The sequence below is a fragment of the Protopterus annectens genome, chromosome 1.part0 (assembly GCF_019279795.1).
Source record: "Protopterus annectens isolate FY-2018-M chromosome 1.part0, PAN1.0, whole genome shotgun sequence".
NCBI lineage: Eukaryota > Metazoa > Chordata > Ceratodontiformes > Protopteridae > Protopterus > Protopterus annectens.
The window spans coordinates 704442974-704464972 of NC_056725.1; the positions used below are offsets into that span (position 1 = coordinate 704442974).

The 21999-nt window shown below is 46.2% G+C and overlaps 1 protein-coding gene across 1 annotated transcript in view; it reads right to left on the reverse strand.

Annotated features, from left to right (window-relative positions):
- Positions 1-21999, reverse strand: part of AKT2 (AKT serine/threonine kinase 2) — a 1641635-nt gene that overhangs the window by 1023868 nt on the left and 595768 nt on the right. The window lies entirely within an intron of this gene.

Sequence of the window (21999 nt, forward strand, 5' to 3'; positions counted from 1 at the left end):
AACGTTAGTTTTTCCAGAACAGAGTTGAGGTCCCATGTTGGTGTAGGAGCTCTTCTAGGTGGTCTAATGTTTTTTGCCCTTCTGAGGAACTGCTTTAGAAGAGGATGTGAAAATAAAGGTGGATTCGTGTTGTAGTGAGCTGAAATAGCAGAAGCATGGATTTTAATTGAGGAGAAGGAAAGTCCTTTGTGTAACATCTCTGCTAAATACTGCAGAATGTGAGGCATATGAGGCTGAGTTGCATCTTGGCCTTTAGCTTGGTTCCAGGCAGAAAACCTTTTCCATTTGTCCGAGTAAGCCTTCCTGGTGCTTGGCCTTCTGGCTTCCAGAACAACATCCAGAACTGCTTGTGAAAGAGGGGCTGGTTGGATGTTTAAAAGATTTGCCATGCAGCCAGGTTTAAGGTTTTTAGCTGGCTGTGTAGAATCTGTTTGTTTTGCTGCGTGAGCAAATGAGGTATTTGAGGCAATATCCATGTTGGGCTGTGAGCCATATTCTTCAATAGCGGGTACCAGTGCTGGCGTGGCCAGTCTGGGGCTATGAGAATTAGTCGAGGTTTCTCCTTTTTGACCTTCAAAAGAACCTTTGTGAGAAGAAGTAATGGAGGAACGGCATATGCTGTCAGGTTTTCCCAGCTGAAGGAGAGAGCGTCCACTTTCCAAGCTTGATGGTGGAATGTCCTTGTACAAAATTTTGTCAGTTGGTAGTTTTGAGGACTGGCAAACAGGTCTATATTTGGTAGGCCCCATTTTTGAGTTATCATTGTAAATATTTGTGGGTCTAGCTTCCACTCATGGGGATCTTTGATGTTTCTGCTTATGTCGTCTGCCAATGTGTTTTTCTGTCCTGGCAGGAATTGAGCTTGTAACTGGACTTGGTAGGCCAGAGCTGTGTTCCATAAGATTATTGCTTGGCTGCAAAGAGGGTAGGAATGTGTGCCCCCTTGTTTGTTTATGTACCACATTACTGTTGTGTTGTCCTTCTTTATTGCAAGTTGTCCTGGATGTAGTAGATCCTTGAAGGCTGTCACAGCTTTCTGTACAGCTAGCATCTCTTTTTGATTTATGTGCAGTTTTCTTTGTTCTGCAGTCCATAGGCCTTGAATGCATTGCCCTGCCATGTGTGCCCCCCAGGCATAGTCTGAAGCATCTGTTGTGATAGTTTGCCTGGGTGGGGGAAAGGTGAAAGGCTGACCCTTGTTGAGGTGACATGCCTGTGCCCACCATAGAAATTCCTGTTGAAGGCAGGGAATGAGAGATATCAGTGTGTCCAAGCTGTGGCTGTGTTGAGACCATACACTTTGTAGGTACCACTGTAATTTCCTCATATGCAGTTTTGCAAATGGTATTATCAGAATGCAAGATGCCATGAAGCCCAAAGCCTGCAGAATTTTTCTTGCAGTTAACTGGGTCTTTGTTGCCATTGTCTTGAAATATTGAGTCAGTTGTAGTTGCTTGTCTGGTGTAAGATAAGCCTTCTGGGCCGTTGTGTCCAAGCTGGCACCCAGGAATGTCATTTTTTGAGGGTACTAGTTTTGACTTCTTTTCGTTTACTGTGTACCACAGACAGTTTAGTAGATGCTTCACAAAAGCCAGATGAGGTAAGAGTATGTCTTTTCTTTCTGCTTGGATGAGGCAGTCGACCAGGTATGGATATATTTGAATTCCTCTGTCTGCAGTATGCAATTACTGGTACCAGGCATTTTGTGAAAACTCTGGGCGCAGTAGATAAGCCAAAGGGCAGTGCAGAGAACTGGTAATGGGTTGAACCTGCAATGAAACGGAGGTATCTTCTGCAACTTTGTCTGATAGGGACATGCAGGTATGCCTCCTTGAGGTCCAACGTTACCAGCCATGCTTCCTTGCCCAACATGGGAAGTAGCTGCTGTAGTGTTAGCATCTTGAATTTTGGTACTTGTAGGTAAGTGTTTAGAATTGAAAGGTCCAGAATTGGTCTCCAAGCATTGTCCTTTCTGGGTACTAGAAACAGCCTTGAGTAAAATCCTTGGCTTTGCTCTTGAATCGGTACCCGTTGAATGGCTCTCATATCCATGAGAGCTGTAATTTGTTTTTGTGCCTCTGCCCATTGATTTTGTGGCAGGTGTGGCATTCCTCTTTTCATTGGCAAGGTGTGAAAGTGGAATCTGTATCCTTGTAAAATTATGTCTAGGATGCATTTGTCCTTTGTGACCATGTGCCAGTTGTCTGCAAAAAGTGCTAGTTTTCCCCCAAAGGGGGCTGACAAAAGAGCTTTGTTTGGCCAGTTGAGGTGCAAGTCATTGAGTTTGCCTTCTGGTGGGTTGAGACCTGTCTTCTCCTCCTTTCTAGGTTGGAGTGCCCCATTGGCGAGGTTTATACTGGGCTTGTCGTTGTCCTCTGCCTCTTGGGCGCCTGTATTTACCCCTCTGAGGTCTGTTAGTGGCTGGAAAGGACCAATTTTTTGTTGGCCAGTTTCTGCTGAAGCAATGCGGTTGTACTTGTAGGAAATCTTTGACTGTCTGCATTGATTTCGCCTTATCTTCCATTTTCTTTAGCACTTCTTCTGCTTTAACTCCAAAAAGAACATCCTGCTGTAAGGGTGCATCCAGTAGTTTTGCTTTAACATGATCAGGTAGACTTTGTTCCTTTAACCAGGAATGCCTACGTATAACTGATCCAGTGACAGCTGCTCTGCAGGAGGCCCCCAAAGAATCAAACCCACATTGTAAGGTATGTTTGCCCACCTGCTCGGTGGCGTGCAACAAATCCTGTACTTCTTTCAATTCAGATTGTTGAGGAAGGGAGGTTACTTTTTGTTTTAACTGAGAGATTAGAAACTGCTGATACTTGAGCATATGAAATTGACAATTTAGTGCTCTCATAGCTAATGTGGCTGAGGTGTAAATCTTTTTCCCCCACCTGTCTAGTGCTCTTGAGTCCCTCTCAGAAGGTACTGGGTTTTTAGCCATGGAAGCCTTAGCCCCCTTGGGACCCTGGGAGATAGTCTCTGGGTCAGCTACTGGACTTTTGTAAAGTAATTTGTGGGAATCAGGTACTCTGTAGTATCTGTCAGGTTTAGCCGGAGCAGGAGGTAGAGAGTCTGGGTTGAAACTGGATTCTAAATAGGCATCATCCACAATATCCAAAACAGGTTGGATGGCTAGAGGTCTGTGTTGGGGGAGTAAAAGAAACTCTCTGAGCCTTTTCTTGGAATCAGAGTAATTCTGACCTTCCCAGTGGAAATGTTCCCTCATAGCGTGTAAAGTTTCCCCAAAAGAGTAGTCTTCAGGAGGGGAAGCTGAGGGAATAGAGTCCTCAGCATCAGAATCTTCATAAGGAGAGTAGGAAAAGTCTTGGTCTTCAGAGGAATCCGAAGAAATACACAGTTGCTCAGAAGAAGCAGAATCTTCCTCTTGTCTAGGCCTTTTGTCAGGAGGCTGAGAACCCCTGATAAGAGAAATCAAATCTTCAGCCATTTTGAGCATCTGCTTCTTAGGCATAGGGCCTTGAACAGGAGACTGAAGTGTAGTCTTTTTAGCTTTAGAAGGAGTCTTAGACTTAGAAAACATTTTGACTGTGAGAGTCGTCGGTCTGAAAACGCCCTCAGAAACCGATGGCGTTTCAGAAGCACTGACGTCCTTAGAAGGTATATCGTCGGAAGGGCCTGAAGTAAAAGGCTGCGTCGGCCTAGTACATTCCGTCAAAATATCCGTAGCGGTCTCGAGTTCCAGAAATGCGGTAGTCAGGGGCTGCGTCTGAGCCTCACTGATAACCGGAGAACCGGATTCCAGATCAACCGAGGCCTCGGAATCGGGTTTAGGCCTTGGCTGTCGGTCCTTGTCCCTGCGCTTTTTGTGCACGTCGGTAGCTCCAACGGCATGTTATAGTTAAATTTTCTACCAAAAAAGTGTCTTGCGAAATCAAATCGTCTTTTAATAGTACGCTTATTAAACCTAGCACAAAAATGACAAGAAGTGACGTCGTGATCAGGGCCTAGGCAAGGTATGCAATAAGAATGAAAATCCTTATGAGGTATTTGCTTCCCACAAGAAATACAATTGTTAACTTTTTCTGACATCGGTCTGAGGCAAGAAAAGTTTCCCCAACGGGGTACTTAGCTTTATAGAAGACTTCAGTCTGAAATTCGAATTCGACAATCTCAGGAGTCGGCCGACCAGCACTTGCGAACTGCTTCTGCTTCGGGCACCGCGCGGCAAGAAAGACTGGAGAAAATGACATTGGTTGCAGTATATGTACCTCTGGCGCACTGACTTCAGGGATGCGGCGACAGCAACCGACATCAGACCAAGACTTTGGAAATCCGGCCGACTGCGGGACCGCCTGACGACAGGATAATCCAAGTGTGATGACTGCAGCAGGGTAACACGATGAACATTTGTGTAGGAGTGGGTACCAGTGCTGGCATGGCCAGTATGGTGCAATAAGGATTGTCCTTGGCCTGTCCAGTTTGATCTTGAAGAGTACCTTTGGAAGGAGGAGCAGAGGGGGAAAGGCATAGATTGAGAGTTTTTCCCATGTGAAGGATAGGGAATCCACTTTCGAAGCTTGGCTGTGGGAATTCTGGTGCTAAATTTGTTTGTTTGATGGTTTGGGGGGAAGGCAAAGAGGTCCACCTCTGGTGTCCCCCACCTGTGTATTAGAAGTTTGAATGAGTTTGGTTCCAGTTTCCACTCATGTGGGTCCATTAGATTTCTGCTCAAGTCGTCTGCCAGTGAATTTTGTTTGCCTGGCAGGAATTGAGCTTGCAGGTGCACTTGGTTGCTTAAGGCTGTGTTCCAGAGTCACGGCTAACCTGCACAGTGGGTAGGGGAGAGTCCCCCCCCCCCGCTTGTTTATGTACCACACAACTGTGGTGTTGTCTGTCTTTATCAGGAGTTGTCCTGGCAGGATAAAATATTTGTAGGCTGTCAGTGCATTCTGTACAGCAAACATTGCTTTTTGATTGATATGCAGGTGAATTTGTCCTGGGCTCCATTTGGACTGAATGCATTTGACTGCCATGTGAGCCCCCCATGCATAGTCTGAAGCGTCTGTTGTCAGAGTTTGGACGGCAGGTGGTTGTGAGAAAGGGAGACCCTTGTTGTGGTTGCAAGCCTCTGCCTACCAAAGGAACTCTGTCCTTAGGCAAGGAATTATAGGAATCACTGCTTCCAGGTCATGGGAATGTTGACACCAGAGACTTTTTAAGTACCACTGGAGTTTCCTGGGAATGCTGACACCAGATACTTTTCAAGTACCACTGGAGTTTCCTCATATGCAGTCTTGCACATGGAATCAGTAGAATACATGAGGCCATGAACCCTAGGGCTTGCAGTACTTTTCTTGAAGATAGCTGGGTTTGGGTGGCCAGTAGTTTCAAATAAGTTGTCAAATAAACCTGCTTTTCTGGGGTGAGGAATGCCATCTGGGAAGTTGTGTTCAAGCTTGCTCCCAGGGAAACAATCTTTTGGCTGACTACCAGATGTGATTTATTTTCGTTGATGGTATACCCCAGAGAAGTTAACAGTCTCTCTACAAACGTCAGGTGCTGAAGTAGCAATTCCTGACTGTCTGAATCAGACAATAATCCAACTATGGGTAAATTTGAATATTTCTCTGCCTGCAATAAGCAATGGCTGGAGCCAGGCATTTTGTGAATACCCTGGGTGCAGTAGATAAGCCAAAGGGAAAATACAGTTGTGTACACTTATCATAAATGTAGATGTTCGAGTGTATTCACTGTTGCAGTCATTACATTTGGGTAATCTGCTGGCAGGTTGCCCTCAGTCGGCCAGAATTCCAAAGTCTTGGGTCCTGCGTCGGTTGCCGCCTCCTCTTCCATGACGGCAGGTATATAAAACATGCAGCCGACGCCATTTTAATCAGTTTTTCTTGCCCCAGATGTCAGGTGCCCCCCCCGAGTGGGGAGCAAAAATATATAAATAAACAGTAAATATACAAATGCACCTTAGAAACATAAAATTTACCTTCAACTAAAAGCAAAAACACCACAAAGGCTTTTGAGTATAGTCAAGGAAAGAAAAGGTATAGAATGGGGGGTGGCGGGTGGGTAACCCGGACTGCAACAGTAAATACACTCAAACATCGACATTTATGGTTAAGTGTACACAACTGTACTATGTTCTTCGTGTTTCACTGTTGCAGTCACTACATTTGGGTAGAATCCCAAAGCTATGGATGGGAGGATGGAACTAAACAGCATTAGGAGCAGCTATAACGCCCTGCAAGACTGCAGTGGCAAAGCCAGCTCTTGATTTAGAGAAGAGAGGTAAATGGTAATGTTTTGTGAACACATGAACAGAGCTCCAAGTAGCAGCTTCTAGAATGTCTTTGGTTGGGACCCCTCTGAGAAAAGCTGCTGAAGTAGAGGCAGCCCTGGTGGAATGGGACCAGATCCCCTTGGGCACAGGTTTACCATGGTGCAAATAGCAGAAACGAATGCAGTGGCTTATCCATTTGGAAATAGTCTGCTTCGATATAGCCTTCCCCTCTGATCCTGCAGCAAATGCTACCAATAGTTGTTCAGACTTTCTTAAAGATTCTGTCCTGTTCAAGTAGGATTTTAGTTGTCTGTGTACATCTAATGAATGCAGAATCCGCTCCCCCTTGTTCTGCGGATTTGGGAAAAAAGTTGGCAGATGAATGGTTTGGTAGAGCGCCACACTGGATACCACCTTAGGCATAAAGGAGGGATTGGTCTTGAGGGCCACTCTGTCCGGATAAAATATAATGAAAGGCTCCACTGCCATGAGAGCCTGTAGTTCTGAAACGCTTCTAGCTGAAGTGACTGCCAAAAGAAAAGCTGTCTTCCAAGAAAGAAATTTTATATCCGCAGTAGCTGCTAGTTCAAAAGGAGGTAGGATGAGTTTTTCCAGCACAAAATTGAGGTTCCATGCGGGAGTTGGCGCTCTCATGGGAGGCCTTAAATTTTTGGCCCCTCTCAGATACTGTTTTACTAGTGGATGAGAAAAGAGAGGAGGCTCTGTGTTGTAATGAGCCGAGATGGCAGAGGCATGGATTTTTATTGAAGAAAAAGATAGGCCCTTGTCAAGCATCTCAGTTAAGTACTGTAAAATCTGAGGAATAGTGGGCTTTGCTGTGTCTATTCCCTGTGCTTGGTTCCAAGCACAGAATCTCTTCCATTTATCAGCATAAGATTTCCTAGTGCTAGGCCTTCTGGCTTCCAAAATGACATTCATCACAGGTTTACTGAGAGATGTGGTTTGAATAATTAGTTGATTAGCCATGCTACAAGATTCAGAGTTTGGAGCTCAGTGTGCAGAATTTCATAGTTCTGCTGAGACAGTAGGTGAGGTGTCTGAGGCAAGTACCACGGAGGAAGGTGCGACATATTCCTTAGAAGTGGATACCAGTGTTGGCGAGGCCAGTCCGGAGCAATCAAAATATTATTTTGGTTTTTCCTGTCTGACTTTTAGTAAGACCTTGGAGAGTAAGGGCAGAGGGGGAAAGGCATAGACTGATAGGTTTTTCCAGCTGAAGGATAGAGCATCCACCTTCCATGATTTTTTGTGATGCGTTCTCGTGCAGAATTTGTCCAAATGATAGTTTTGGGGAGAGGCAAATAGATCTATGTCTGGGCTTCCCCATTTCTGTGTTAACATGTTGAAGATTTATGGATCCAGTCTCCATTCGTGCGGGTCCATAAGATTTCTACTTAGGTAGTCTGCCAGAGTAATTTGTTTTCCTGGCAGGAACTGAGCTTGAAGATGTATTTGGTAAGTCAAGGCTGTGTTTCACAAAGGCATGGCTAGTCTGCAAAGGGGGTAGGAATGGGTACTCCCCTGCTTGTTTATGTACCACATAACTGTGGAGATGTCCGTCTTTATCAGTAGTTGTCCTGGATGAAGCAAGTCCTTGAAAGCTGTCAGAGCATTCTGAACAGATAGCATTTCTTTCTGGTTGATATTCAGATGCATTTGGTTTGGGCTCCATTTGCCTTGAATGCATCGCCCTGCCAGGTGGGCCTCCCAAGCATAGTCTGATGCATCCGTAGTTCGGGTTTGGGTGGCAGGGGGTAGAGTGAATGACAGTCCCTTGTTTTGGTGACATGTCTCTGCCCACCAAAGAAACTCCTGTTGTAGGCAGGGGAAGAGAGGGATAATTGTTTCCAGGCTGTGACAATGCTGACTCCATAAACTTTTTAGGTACCATTGAAGTTTCCTCATATGCAGTCTCGCATATGGAATTAGTAGAAGGCAGGATGCCATGAACCACAAAGCCTGCAGAATTTGTCTTGCAGATAACTGGATTTTTGTTGCAATTTGTATGAAGTATGTTGTCAACTGCAGTTGTTTGTCTGGCATGAGGTAAGCCATCTGGGCAGTTGTATTCAAGCTTGCACCCAGGAATGTAATTATCTGAGAGGGTACCAGTTGCGATTTCTTTTCATTTATGGTGTACCCTAGGCATGCTAGAAGCCTTTTTACAAATGCCAGATGCTGAAAAAGAGTGTCCTTGTCCTCTGCCTGAATGAGACAATCGTCCAGATACAGATAAATTTGAATGTTTCTTTGCCTGCAGAATGCAATCCCTGGTATCAGGCACTTTGTAAAGACCATGGGTGCAGTAGATAAGCCAAAGGGCAGTGCAGAGAATTGGTAATGCAGAAAGCCTGCTTTGAAATGGAGGTATCTTCTGCAAGATTCCCTTATTGGCATATGCAGGTATGCCTCTTAAGTCTAGAGTTACCAACCAAGCATTTTTGCCTAGCATAGGCAGTAGCTCTTGTAAAGTCAGCATTTTGAATTTTGGAATGTTCAGGAACGTGTTCAGAATCGATAAGTCCAGTATTGGACGCCATGAACTCTCTTTTCTGGGTACCAGGAAAAGTCTTGAATAAAATCCTTGTCCTTTTTCCTTTTCTGGTACCGGTTGAATAGTCTCCATATTCATGAGGAACATGACTTGTTTCTGGGTCTCTGCCCACTGGTTTTGTAGCAGATCCGGCCATCCGTTTGGAATTGGCAAAGAATGGAAATGAAATCTGTACCCCTGGGATACTAAGTGCCAATTTTGAGCATGAAGTGCTAGTTTTCGCCCCAAGGGGGCTGCTAAAAGATAAGTGCTTGGAGATGGTAGAGGAAAGTCATTGAGACTGCTTACTGTATGGTTGTGCTTTGTTACCTCCAGATTTGGAGGTGGAGGCACCCCATTGCTTTGACCTGCAAGATCCCTGTGATATCTGGAGCCTTTTGAGCACCTGGGTTTGCCCTGAGTGGCTCTGTTGGACACTGGAAAGGACCAATTTTTAGTTGACCAGTGCCTACTGAACCTGGGTGGCTGCACTTGCAAAAAATCTTTTACAGTTTGCATAGATTTAACTTTGTCTTCCATTTTCTTTAAAACCTCTTCTGCCTTATTATCAAACAGAGTATCATACTGCAAAGGGGCATCCAACAATTTAGCTTTACCATGATCAGGCAGATTTTGCTTCTTGAGCCTGGCATGCCTCCTCATCACAGATCCAGTAATGGCGGCCCTACAAGAAGCCTCAAGGGTATCAAAACCACACTGCAAAGTATACTTTCCAACCTGTTCTGCTGCATGCAATAAATTATGTAACTCTATTTTCCACACAATCAGAAATCAACATCATTTTCTGTTTCAGTAAGCCCATAACATGCTGTTGATATTTAAGCATATGAAACTGGCAGTTTAAAGCCCTGATTGCCAAGGTTACAGACGTATAAACCTTCTAATCCCATCTATCCAGCGCCCTGAAATCTCTATCAGAACGGGTAGGATTTTTGGCTGTAGAAGCCTTAACACCTTTGGGACCCTGAGAAATAGTCTCAAGATCAGCAGCAGGATTTTTGAAAAGAAATTTGTGGGAGTCAGGAACCCTGTAATATCTGTCTGGCTTACTAGGGCGGAGGCAAGGAATCAAAAGCCATGCTTGATTCCGAGAACACATCACCCACAAGGTCTAATACAGGAGGTATTGCCAAAGGCCTATGCTGAGGAAGGAGGAGGAAATCCCTAAGCCTCTTTTTTGATCCAGAAAAGTCCTAACTCTCCCAGTGAAAATGTTCCCTTAAAGTAAGTAAAGTCTCTCCAAAAGAGTAATCCTCAGGAGGAGATGCAGATGGGATGGATTCCTCTACATCAGAATCCTCATAAGGTGGAACAGAAAATTCCTTATCAGAAGAGGAATCAGAAGAAATGGAAACCTGATCTGAAGATTCATAATCAGTGCCTTGCCTAGGCCTCTTTAGCAGGGGGGGGTTTGGGAACCCCTGATCAATGTAATTGAGTCCTCCGCCATTTTCATCATTTGTTTTTTTAGGCATAGGGGCCTAAACACAATGCTCATGCGTCAGTGTTTTAGACATAGAAGTTGTTTTTGACCTTGTTTTTGTTGATGGCATCGGTTTAATATAAGAATGTTGAGGCCTAAAAACACCCTCAGAAGCCGGTGCCTGCTCAGCAGCTCCGGACTCATCCAATGGAGAGACATCCACGGGTTCAATACTTAGCGAATCTCGGGGCATACCGGACTCTGAATGGGTCTCAATAGAGGCCTGCGACTCAAAAGTAGCAGGTATCAGGGGCTGCGAAAGTGCCTCAATGAGTACCAGCGAACCGGCGAATGGCTTAGGAGAAGCTTTGTCGTCGGTTTTGGACCTCGACGGTCTGTCTTTTTCCTTCCATTTTTTGTGAACTTCGGCAGTCGGATTGCTAACAGATGACATTTCAGGGTAGTTAAATCTTGATAAGTCCAACGTCCTCCTGCACGAACGGCTGGTGCACGGCTGAAATTACCAATCCAAATGAAAAAAAGAAGGCAGCACTCTACTCCATGACACAGGCGATAATAGTTTTGAATGTTGGCAGTATGACTGGTATAGGGAGAGAGCTAGCTGATATGATGGACAAAAGGAAGGTTGGTATATTGTGTGTGCAAGAGACCAGATGGAAGGGGAGTACGGCTAGGTGTATCGGAGGTGGGTTCAAATTGTTTTATCATGGTGTGGATGGGAGGAGAAATGGCGTAGGAGTTATTCTGAAGGAACAGTATGCTAAGAGTGTTTTGGAGGTCAAGAGAGTGTCAGATAGAGTGATGTTTATGAAGCTAGAAATTTATGGTGTAATGATGAATGTTGTTAGTGCATATACTCCATAAGTTGGGTGTGCAATGGATGAGAAAGAAAAATTTTGGAGTGAATTGGTGATGACTGGTGATTGGAGCAGATTTCAATGGGCATGCTGGTGAAGGGAACAGAGGGGATGAGGAAGTGATGGGTAGATATGGTGTTAAAACAAAGGAATGCAGAAGGTCAGATGGTAGTGGATTTTGCGAAAAGGATGGACATGGCTGTGGTGAATACGTATTTTAACAAGAGGGAGGAGCATACGGTGACATACAAGAGTGGAGGAAGATGCACACAGGTGGATTATATCTTATGTAGGAGGGACAGTCTGAAGGAGATTGGAGACTGTAAAGAGGTGACCTGAGAAAGTGTCGTTAGGCAGCATAGGATGTTGGTTTGTAGGATGAAGTTGGTGATCAAGAGGAGGAGGATGAGTGTGATGGCAGCACCAAGGATCAAATGGTGGAAATTGAATAAGGGTAATTGTGAGGTGGAATTCAGGGATGAGTTAAGACAGGCAATGGGTGGCAGTGAAGAGTTACCAAATAGCTGGGTAACTACAGCAGAGCTAGTAAGGGAGACGGCTAGAAAGGTGCCTGGTATCACATCGGGACAGAGGAAGGGCGAGAAGGAGACATGGCGGTGGAATGAGGAAGTACAGGAGAGTATACAGGCAAAGAGGTTAGCAAAGAAGAAGTGGGACTGTCAGAAAGATGAAGAAAGTAGACAGGAGTTTAAGGAGATGAGGTGCATGGCAAAGAGAGAGGTGGCGAAGGCTAAGGATAAGGCATATGAAGAGTTGTATGAAAGGTTGGATACTAAGGAGGAAGAAAAGGACCTGTACCGATTGGCTAGACAGAGGGACCGAGCTAGGAAAGATGTGCAGCAGATAAAGGTGATAAAGGATAATGAGGGAAACATACTCACAAGCGAGGAGAGTGTGCTGAGGAGATGGAAAGAGTACTTTGAGGGTTGATGAATGAAGAGAATGAGAGGGAGAGAAGGTTGGATGATGTAGGGATAGTGAATCATGACGCATACAATGGATTAGCAAGGAGGAAGTAAAGATAGCTATGAAGAATGGAAAGGCTGTTGGCCCAGATGACATGCCTGTGGAAGCATGGAGGTGTTTAGGTGAAATGGCAGGGGAGTTTTTAACCAGATTGTTTAATGAAATCTTAGAAAGTGACAGGATGCCTGAGGAATGGAGAAAAGTGTTTTGGTACCGATTTTTAAGAATATGGGTGACGTGTAGAGCTGTAGTAACTACAAAGGGATTAAATTGATCAGTCACAGCATGAAGTTATGGGAAAGAGTAGTGGAAGCTAGGTTAAGAAGGGACGTGATGATTAGTGATCAGCAGTATGGTTTCATGCCGGAAAAGAGCACTACAGATGCAATGTTTGCTCTGAGAGTGTTGATGGAGAAGTACAAAGAATGTCAGAAGGAGTTGCATTGTGTTTTTGTAGACTTGGAGAAAGCATATGACAGGGTGCCTAGAGAGGAGTTGTGGTATTGCATGAGGAAGTCAGGAGTGTCCGAGAAGTATGTAAGAGTGGTGCAGGATATGTACGAGGGTAGTGTGACAGCAGTGAGGTCTGCGGTGGGAGTGACGGATGCGTTTAAGGTGGAGGTGGAGTTACATCAAGGATCAGCTCTGAGCCCTTTCTTATTTGCAATGGTGATGGACAGGTTGACAGACGAGATCAGACAGGAGTCCCGTGGACTATGATGTTTGCAGATGACATTGTGATTTGTAGTGAGTAGGACACAGGTGGAGGAGACCCTAGAGAGATGGAGATATGCTCTAAATAGAAGAGGAGTGAAGGTCAGCAGGACTAAGACAGAATATATGTGTGTGATTGAGAGTGAGGATAGAGGAGTGGTGAGGAGGAATGGTGAGGATGCAAGGAGTAGAGGTTGTGAAGGTGGATGAGTTTAAATACCTGGGGTCAATAGTTCAGAGTAACGGTGAGTGTGGAAGAGAGGTGAAGAAGAGAGTACAGGCAGAATGGAGTGGGTGGAGAAGAGTGTCAGGAGTGATTTGTGACAGACGAGTACCTGTAAGAGTGAAAGGGAAGGTCTACAAGAGGGTAGTGAGACCAGCTATGTTATATGGGTTGAATACAGTGGCACTGACAGAAAGGCAGGAGTCAGAGCTGGATGTGGCAGACTTAAAGATGTTAAGATTTGCACTGGGTGTGACAAGGTTGGACAGAATTAGGAATAAGTATATTAGAGGGTCAGCCCAGGATGGAAGGTTTGGAGACAAAGCCAGAGAGGCAAGATTATGTTGGTTTGGACATGTGCCGTGGAGGGATGCTGAGTATACTGGGAAAAAGATGCTAAGGATGAAGCTACCAGGTAACAGGAAAAGAGGAAGGCCTAAGATGAAGTTTATGGATGTGGTAAGACAGGAGATGCAGGTGGTTGGTGTGACAGAGCAAGATGCAGAGGGCAGGAAGAAATGGAAAAAGGTGATCCGCTGTGGTGACCTAACGGGAACAGACGAAAGATGATGAATGACTGCAACAGTGAAACACGAAGAACATGTGCAGAGAAATGATAGCGCATACAGCCTGCCTTTGAAAAAGAAGTTATGTTGTTACCATAACGTTCCATCTGAGTAGTAGACTTCATTCTTCTGCACATATGGGTATACGGATCTGATTCGGATCCGAGCCGGCAAAAACTTTTCAAGCATCAGCTCCGAGCTTCTCCCTTACCTATATTACCTCACTTCCTCCTATCTAGCCCCAGATCGAGTTTGCTGTCACTAAAAGCGACGTAACCAAAACCCTAAACAGAATAACCTGAAGAGTGAGGGGAGGAGGGAGGGCAGAAGAATGAAGTCGACTACTCATATGGAACGTTATGGTAAGAACATAACTTCTTTATCTGAAGTAGTTGACTTCATTCATTCTGCACATATGGGACAGAGTCCCCAGCTACTAGAATTCCTGGGAGGCCCTTATGGAAGGATATTTCTGAGCATCGCAGAGCCAAAGGATGCTCTCCTCTAGAAATAAGATCCAATTTGTAATGGGAGATGAATGTGTGCGAATTCGCCCAAGTCGCTGCTGCACAAATATCATCTAATGAAACTCTCGACTAGAAAGCTGCAGAAGTGGCCATAGCTCTAGTGGAATGAGCCTTCAATGCACCAGGAGGAGATAACCCTTTGTCCTTATACACCTGCGCAACACACAGGGTGATCCACCTTGCTAATGACACTTTCGAAACTGCTTTGCCTAAAAATGGTTTAGAAAAATAGACAAACAATTGATCCGACTTCCGGAAGGGTTTAGTCCTATGGAGGTAAAACGAAGCTCTATGGACATCCAACAAATGAAGCTTACGTTCACCCCTATTCTGGAAATTTGGGAAGAAGACTGGCAAATGTATGGATTGATTAATATTGGCTGCTGAAGACACTTTGGGAAGAAAAGAAGGGTTCGCGCAATGAAACCCTATCCTTGTGAAAAACCAAATAGGGGGGCAAGGAGGATAATGTCTGCAACTCAGAAACTCTCTTAGCCGAAGTGATAGCGACTAAGAATGCTGTCTTCCATGACAAGAACTTCATCGAACTGAACCGGCTGCCTCGAAGGGGAAGAGGTCAAGGCCTGAAGGACTAAAGTCAAATCCCAAGGGGGCACTGTTTCTTTAACTGGAGGTCGGAATACAAAAGTGCCCTTCAGGAAGGCTTTACAGAGTTTGGCCAAAGCCAGAGCAACCTTATTTTCACCCACATGAAAATTAGAGATGGCCACCAGTTGAACCTTGATGGTGGAAGCACTAGAGTCTGACTCAAAAAGATCTGCTAAAAAATCCAGTATGACCGAACAGGGCCAAAACACAAAACGTTTCCACTTGCTATTGTACAGTTTCCTAGTGGATGCCTTAAGAGAAGCTACCAGTATATTCTTAACAGGAGACGAAAGTCCGGGAGTCCTGATGAAAATGGGAACTGGAGCAGCCAAGCCGTTAGCTTGAGACTGTCCAGGTTGGGCAGGGGCAAGCCCGACAGGTGAGAAATTAGATCTGGACATGGATCTAGAGCCCATGGAGGGGCCAACAGGTGAGACCATAAGAAGGGAAACCACACTTGACGCGGCCAGAAGGGAGCTATGAGAATGACTTTGCACTGCAGCCGGCAAGCTCTCTGCAGGAACTTCGGAATCAGAGGTAACGGGGGATAAGCATACAGTAGCCCGGGAGGCCAAGCCTGGACTAGAGCATCCCTGGGGGCATCCCCCGAAGGGGGGATCAGAGCGAAGAATTTGCTGCACTTCACGTTGGAAGGAGATGCGAAGAGATCGCAGCAAGGTTAACCCCAAACACGTAAGATCTTCTCTGCCACTCATTGTTTCAGGGACCACTCGTAGGGAAGAAAGATAGCCCTGCTGAGACTGTCCGCCAGAATGTTGGAGCGTCCCGGGATATGCGTTTCTATGAGAAACCGGCTGGTGGATATGGCCCACTCCCAAACTCTCATGGCCTCGCGACAAAGAGGGTAGGATCGGGTCCCTCCCTGTTTGTTTATATACCAGACTACAGACATGCTGACTGACTGAATAGCTATCGCACCCGGAGGTAGGACCGGGTGGAAGGCTCTCAATGCTAACAAAACTGCCCTCATTTCCAGGACGTTGATGTGTAGCTTGGTCTCTGGAGGGGACCAAGTGCATTGGACTGTTCTTCCCAGGAAGTGCCCCCCCCACCCGAGCTGGGAAGCATCCGTGGTCACCGTGGATTGAACCTGAAGGGCTAGAAAGCTGCGCCCCGCAAATATGTCCGCAGAGTGAAGCCACCACAGGAGTGCCGTTCTGCATGCCCGATTGATACGTATGTGGAAACTCATCGGAAGGTCTAGCCAGGACCATTGGACTGCCAGATTCCACTGAAGGACTCTCATGTGAAGACGTGCAAGAGGGAGTATAGAAATTGCTGCTGCCATGGAACCCAGGGCCCTGAGAACATAGGCTGCTGTGACGACCGCTTGATCCAAGATCACGGAAACATGGAGTCTGAGATTCACTATCCTTTCCGGAGTGAGAAAAATCTTTGACTGAATCGAATCCAACCAAGCCCCGATGAAGTCTATGATCTGAACCGGAGTCAGGTGGGACTTGTTGAGGTTGATCGAGATGCCTAACTTGTGAGCCAGACCAAGGATGTAGTGTAGGGCATGATACAGGAGATGCTTGCTGGATGCAGCGAAGAGCCAGTCGTCTAGGTAGGGGAATACCTGAATGCCCTGAAGTCTCACGTGAGCCGCTACGACCGCCATAACCTTGGTCAACACCATGGGGGCTGTGGTAAGACCAAAAGGTAGAAATCTGAATTGAAAGTGACTGGCCCCTAGCCGGAAATGGAGAACCCTCCTGGAGCTCCTGTGGACCTTGATGTGATAGTAAGCGTCCTGGAGATCTAACGAGCACATCCAGTCGCATTCTCTCAGAAATGGTAGAATGGACTGTAAAGTGACCATCCGGAATTTTTGTTTCTCTACCAATAGGTTGAGGATAGACAGGTCCAGAATGGGCCTGAGGTCTCCCGTCTTCTTTGGCACTAAAAAGAACCTGGAGTAGATGCCTGATCCGGATTGATCTGGGGGGACTGGCTCGATGGCTCTTTTTTGTAACAGCTTCGAAACATCTAAAGCTGCAGACTCCCTGTGAGTGGGTGGAACATCTGGAAGGCGAGCTGGAGATATGGGATGTGAAATGAAGGGGATAGAATATCCTCTGGATATGATGCTTAACACCAAGCGGTCTGCAGTAATGGACTCCCATGCCGCTGGATGCAAGGAAAATCTTCCCCCGACTGCCTCCAGAGTAGAGCATCCGGGCAACCCCTCAGGGTTGCTGAGCGGGTCTGTCAGAAAAAGGTTCCCTAGAACCGAAGTTTCTGGGACCCCCTCTGCCCCTGGGGTGGCGTCGGTCTTGTCCCCCTCAGCCTCTGGGGAACGAATACTCCTGAGTGTCACGAAATGACTGTGATTTCTGGAACCACATCTTCTTTTGCCCCTTTTGGTCCCTGGAATAGGACCTCTGGGGGTTAGAGAAGCGGATTCCGATGGCCAACAAAGTCTTTCCGTCCTTCTCACTCTGGGTTAGTGTGTCACGTACGGTCTTCCCAAAGAGGGATGATCCATCGATGAAAGATGCCTTAAAGGGGTCCGCAAATTGAGACAGCCTGATCCAGGCATGTCGCCTCAAAGCAACGCCTGTACCTGCAGCTCTAGCGGCACCCTCCGTGGCATGAGAGAAAAGATGCATAGAGGTATTAGTCACTGATTTCAGGATAGTCATCTTGGCAGTAAAGGACTGCTTGTCCTGCTGCGACAGAGATTCCGGGGGTGACTCAGTTAGCTCCAATATAAGGTCTCGCTGCAGTCGAATGACATGTGCCAAGTAATTCAGCGCAGGAATAGAAAATGTCACTGATGAGTACATGCGCTTCCCAAAATGATCCATTGACCTCGACTCCTTGTCCGGTGGATGAACAGAGGAACTCTCCTGTGCTACTTCCTTCTTTGTGGCAGCTGCAACTACCAAAGCATCTACCTGGGCTCCCTTGGACCATGCCTGCCTGTCCGATGGTGGAGAAAGAATTTTGTGGTGTCAGGATCCTTCCATGCCCTAGTGGTGATGAGGTCCACCAAATGGTCAGCTGGTGGGGAGACCCAGGAAGAAGATGGGCCCAAGCCAAAGGCATCCAGGAATACGGACTCATCCAGAGAGGGTTTGGGAGCTTACCAACCCTCCTCTTTGGCGGAGGTTCTCCATAATGTCTCCAAACGAGACGTCCTCGGGAGGTGATCTGGGGGAACCCTCTCCTTCATCCAAGTCCGTATCAGTGGTAATGGACTCAGGGGAGTCCAAGTGCCTCCTCTTGCACTTACACTTACGAAGTTCCTCTCCAGTGTGACTCTGGAGAGGATTCGTAAACCTCCAGGGGTTTCCTGAGGGGAACGGCCTGGAGCTCCCTTGGAGACAGGGCAATGGGAGCAGAATCCAAAATCAGAAGTGTCTGGGCCAGATCCAAGGATGTGAGCTGTGGTCTCAATGCCTGGGAGAGGACCCCTTCCACTGCCCCGAATGCCGATGGAGAGCACGCCTCCGCAGAACGTAAGAAAGAGGCTCTCTCCGGCATCGAAGACGGAACCGGAGCTGACTGCGGGGTAGTCTGGGCACGGAGGGTGGGATCCGAAAGAACGAGATACCAACTCTCAGGTCTGACTCCCCAAACACAGCTCCGAGAGTCTCCTGGATCCAAGATCGGATCTGAGAAACTCAAGGTGACGGCCAGAGTCGAGGAAACAAAAACCATCGGCTCCGACCCCACGGCTCCGAAAGGTCTCAGACTCGAAAACCCCGAAGCATCAGGTCGGATCGGGGAAGGAGCAATAGAGTGGAACATAGTAGCAAAAGAACCCTCACCAATGGGAGAGGGTCCTGGAAAGACCCCCATCTGAATCTGGTCCTGGATGAACATCTTCATCAGCCTGTCCATATCAAGTTCGGATACACCCAGAGTGCCTCGGCTCTGATGGCTCCGTCGGCTCCGTCGAGAAATGGGGAGAGCGGAGCCAAGGAGAACGAGACCTAGATATCTTAGCAAAGGGACTGTAAAAAGACTCCCTGTCCGGAGACCTTTGCCTGGGCCTGTCTCTCTCTTTATGGCGCCTCTTTCTCCCTTTGCCTCTACCTCTGGGATGACTCCGAAGAAGCAGGCCTGGGGGAGGTTGAGTCCCTGCCTGCACCAAGTCACTGGCTGGAGAGGAATCCAAGGCAGACTCCAGGGCAGAAGCAGGTAGCAAGCCTTTGGCCACAAGCTTAGCCTGATGATCCTTCAACGCCCTTGGGTTAAACCCCAAACTAATGTCACAGGATATTGACAGATGGACGACCCCAAAGCATAGAACACACAGAGTGTGGCCATCGGCTGGAGAAAGCTTATGACCACGCTCTGTGCACTTTTTGAAGAGAACCTTAGTCTGTTCAGCCATAACAATGACAGAAAAAAGCCCAAAACGGACCACATGCACACACACACTAAACCGGGATGGGCCTAGGCAGGAACCAAAACGCAAAACTACCACTAGAGAATACAAACTAAAACCTTTTTTTTTTTTAACACGACCAAACGGATCGATGTAAAGAAGAAAAAAGGGAAGAAATTCACACTCAACAAATAGCAAAAAGTACCAAAAACCTTACCACCTAGCTAAGAGCTCAGAGACCACGATGCTGACTCAGAGCAGCAAACGAGATCTGGGGCTAGATAGGAGGAAGTGAGGTAATATAGGTAGGGGAGGAGCTTGGAGATGATGCTTGAAAAGTTTTTGCCAGCACAGATCCAAATCAGATCCGTATACCCATATGTGCAGAATGAATGAAGTCAACTACTTCAGATCGTAGATATTTACTGCAAGATTCCCTTATGGGGATGTGCAGATAAGCTTCTTTAAGTCTAAGGTGACTAGCCAAAAGTCCTTGGCTAGCATAGGAAGGAGCTACTGGAGTTTAAGCATTTTGAATTTTGGTACCACCAGGGAGGTGTTTAGGGTTGAAAGATCCAGAATAGGGTGCCAAGAGTTCTCTTACCTAGCACCAGGAACAGCCTCAAGTAAAAACCCTGTCCCCTTTGCTCTGTTGGCACAGGTTGAATAGCCCTGATACTGAGAAGAGAAAGTACTTGCTTTTGGGCCTCTGTCCACTGGTTTGGAGGAAGGTCTGGCAATCTGCTTGGGGTTGGCAGAGAGTGGAAATAGAATCTGTATCCCTGGGATACAATGTTTAAGACCCATCGGTCCTGAGCAATATACTCCCATATGTTCTCAGATCGTATTTGCCCGCAAACAAAACACTAGGGACACCACTATAAGATCAAGATAAACCAAAACAAAGCTGAGGATAATTAAAGGCCACAGTTATGATCATTGTGGCCCAATGGCAGCCATGGAAAGGTGAGAATTTGGTAGGGGGATGTGTGAGGAAATGCTGAGATGGACAGAAGACGACAAGATGCATTATGGTTAGTAAATAACTTTCATGCTAGATGTTGTCTTTTCATTCTTCCTCAACAAATGGAACAGAGTCCCCAACTACATAAAACCTGGGAGAAGCTATGAAATAATCCTTCCAGGGAATGGTGCAACTGATCCAGACTGCAGATCAAGTTTATAATGAGAAATAAAGGTATGAACTATAGACCATGTTGCTACTGAAATTATAATCAACAGGAACACAGTTAAAAGAGACACAACTCACCACCACTCTAGTCAAGACCACCTTCAATTTGGAGGACAAAGGCCATACCACTAAGGGAGCTACTCAAACAGGGTAACATTAGAGATCCCCCAGGGACCATCGGCAACTTGGAAAAGGAGAGAAAAAGCTGGTCAGATCTCTGAAGATATTTTGTGCGATGTAAATAACATAACTGATGATGAAATTCCCGAGAGTGCAACTGCAATTCACCTCTGTTAAAACAGCCAGAGAAAAAGATACGTAAATCTATGGTATGGTTCAAGGTAGTCATCAGTGCCATTTTGGATGTAAATCTGGGTTAGTTAATAGGCTGAAAGGAGATTACTAGGCTAAGAGTCCTTACAAGCCTAGCCAATATAACCACATTTTACCCAATGTATGGCCCATAGAGGCAAAAGAATGGCATGGATTTGTGCCTGTTCATTCAGACTGCCCATGTCCATAAGGGACAAAGGCACTACCCCAGGTGTGACTTTGCAATTCCCCATCCATTGATCCAAACTGCATTTGAAGAGGGAGCGGGGAAAGGCCCTGTTTAATATGAAGAAACCTGTTCCAAAAAAGGGGCAATCTCTGAGGTGGGAGGCTGGCATTATGGTTAAGGTGTTTATCTTACACAAGGTGCAGGGTTTAACTCTCACACGGGGTAATTAGCTAGGCTTAAAATGGCTTAAAGGGCAGTTAGTCTAGAACTAATCTATGAATCTACCCATAGCTGTCTATCCAGGATGTTTTGTTTGAGTTGCTGACTAAGTTTAGATATCTAGATCTGGTGACCCCTATGCTGTTTGACTTGTGGATGTGCAGCAACTCCATCAGGGCTGGATTTGAGAGTGTCTAGTAGGGCAGACATAGGTCATCCCTGAACAGTCAGCAGAAGACAGAGTAAAGGGACAGGGCTTTTAGTCTACCAGTACAGTTCATGTTGTTTACACCCTGTATTTTCTTTGTGAAGAACCTCTGAAGTCACTCCAGCTGCTTTAAGTGCTTAGTCAAGTACATGCCAAATTTCACACTGTACTTGATTATTGGTCTAACGAGGGCTAAGTACAGCAGGACTTTAAGTTCCTTGGATCTGAATGCCATACCTTTACTTACAAGTTGGGGCACATGAAAAGGATTTCCGCACCACTTTGGACACAAGGTGGTCAAGGTTCAGGCCAACATCTATCTGTCTACCTTGATTTCTCACCTCTAAGTCTACTCTAAGGTGTGCTATAGATGTTGTAATTTGCAGGGATATTTGACTTCCTAAAGGGTATAATAATGCATTTTTGCATTTAGTTTTAGGTAATGGTTCTGGTACTAATCATTTGTCTGATCATGACCCTCTTGAAAGGATATCTACATTGTTAGGGGATTCAGTGATTGCCCTCAGCTTGCAGTCATCAGCAAATTTGTTCATCCAGAGGACTTCCACATTTGCCTTGACTACAAAGAAGTATACAACAAACAGGAGCTGTCCCAGTGCTGAGTCCTGTGGCACACCACTAGTAACTGGCCTCTTGTTGGATCTGGATTCACTTTAAACACACGTTGTGTCCTTGAGCCAACTGGTTACCCATCTGGCGACAGGGATTTATGCCCAGTTTTGTGAGTTTATTTATA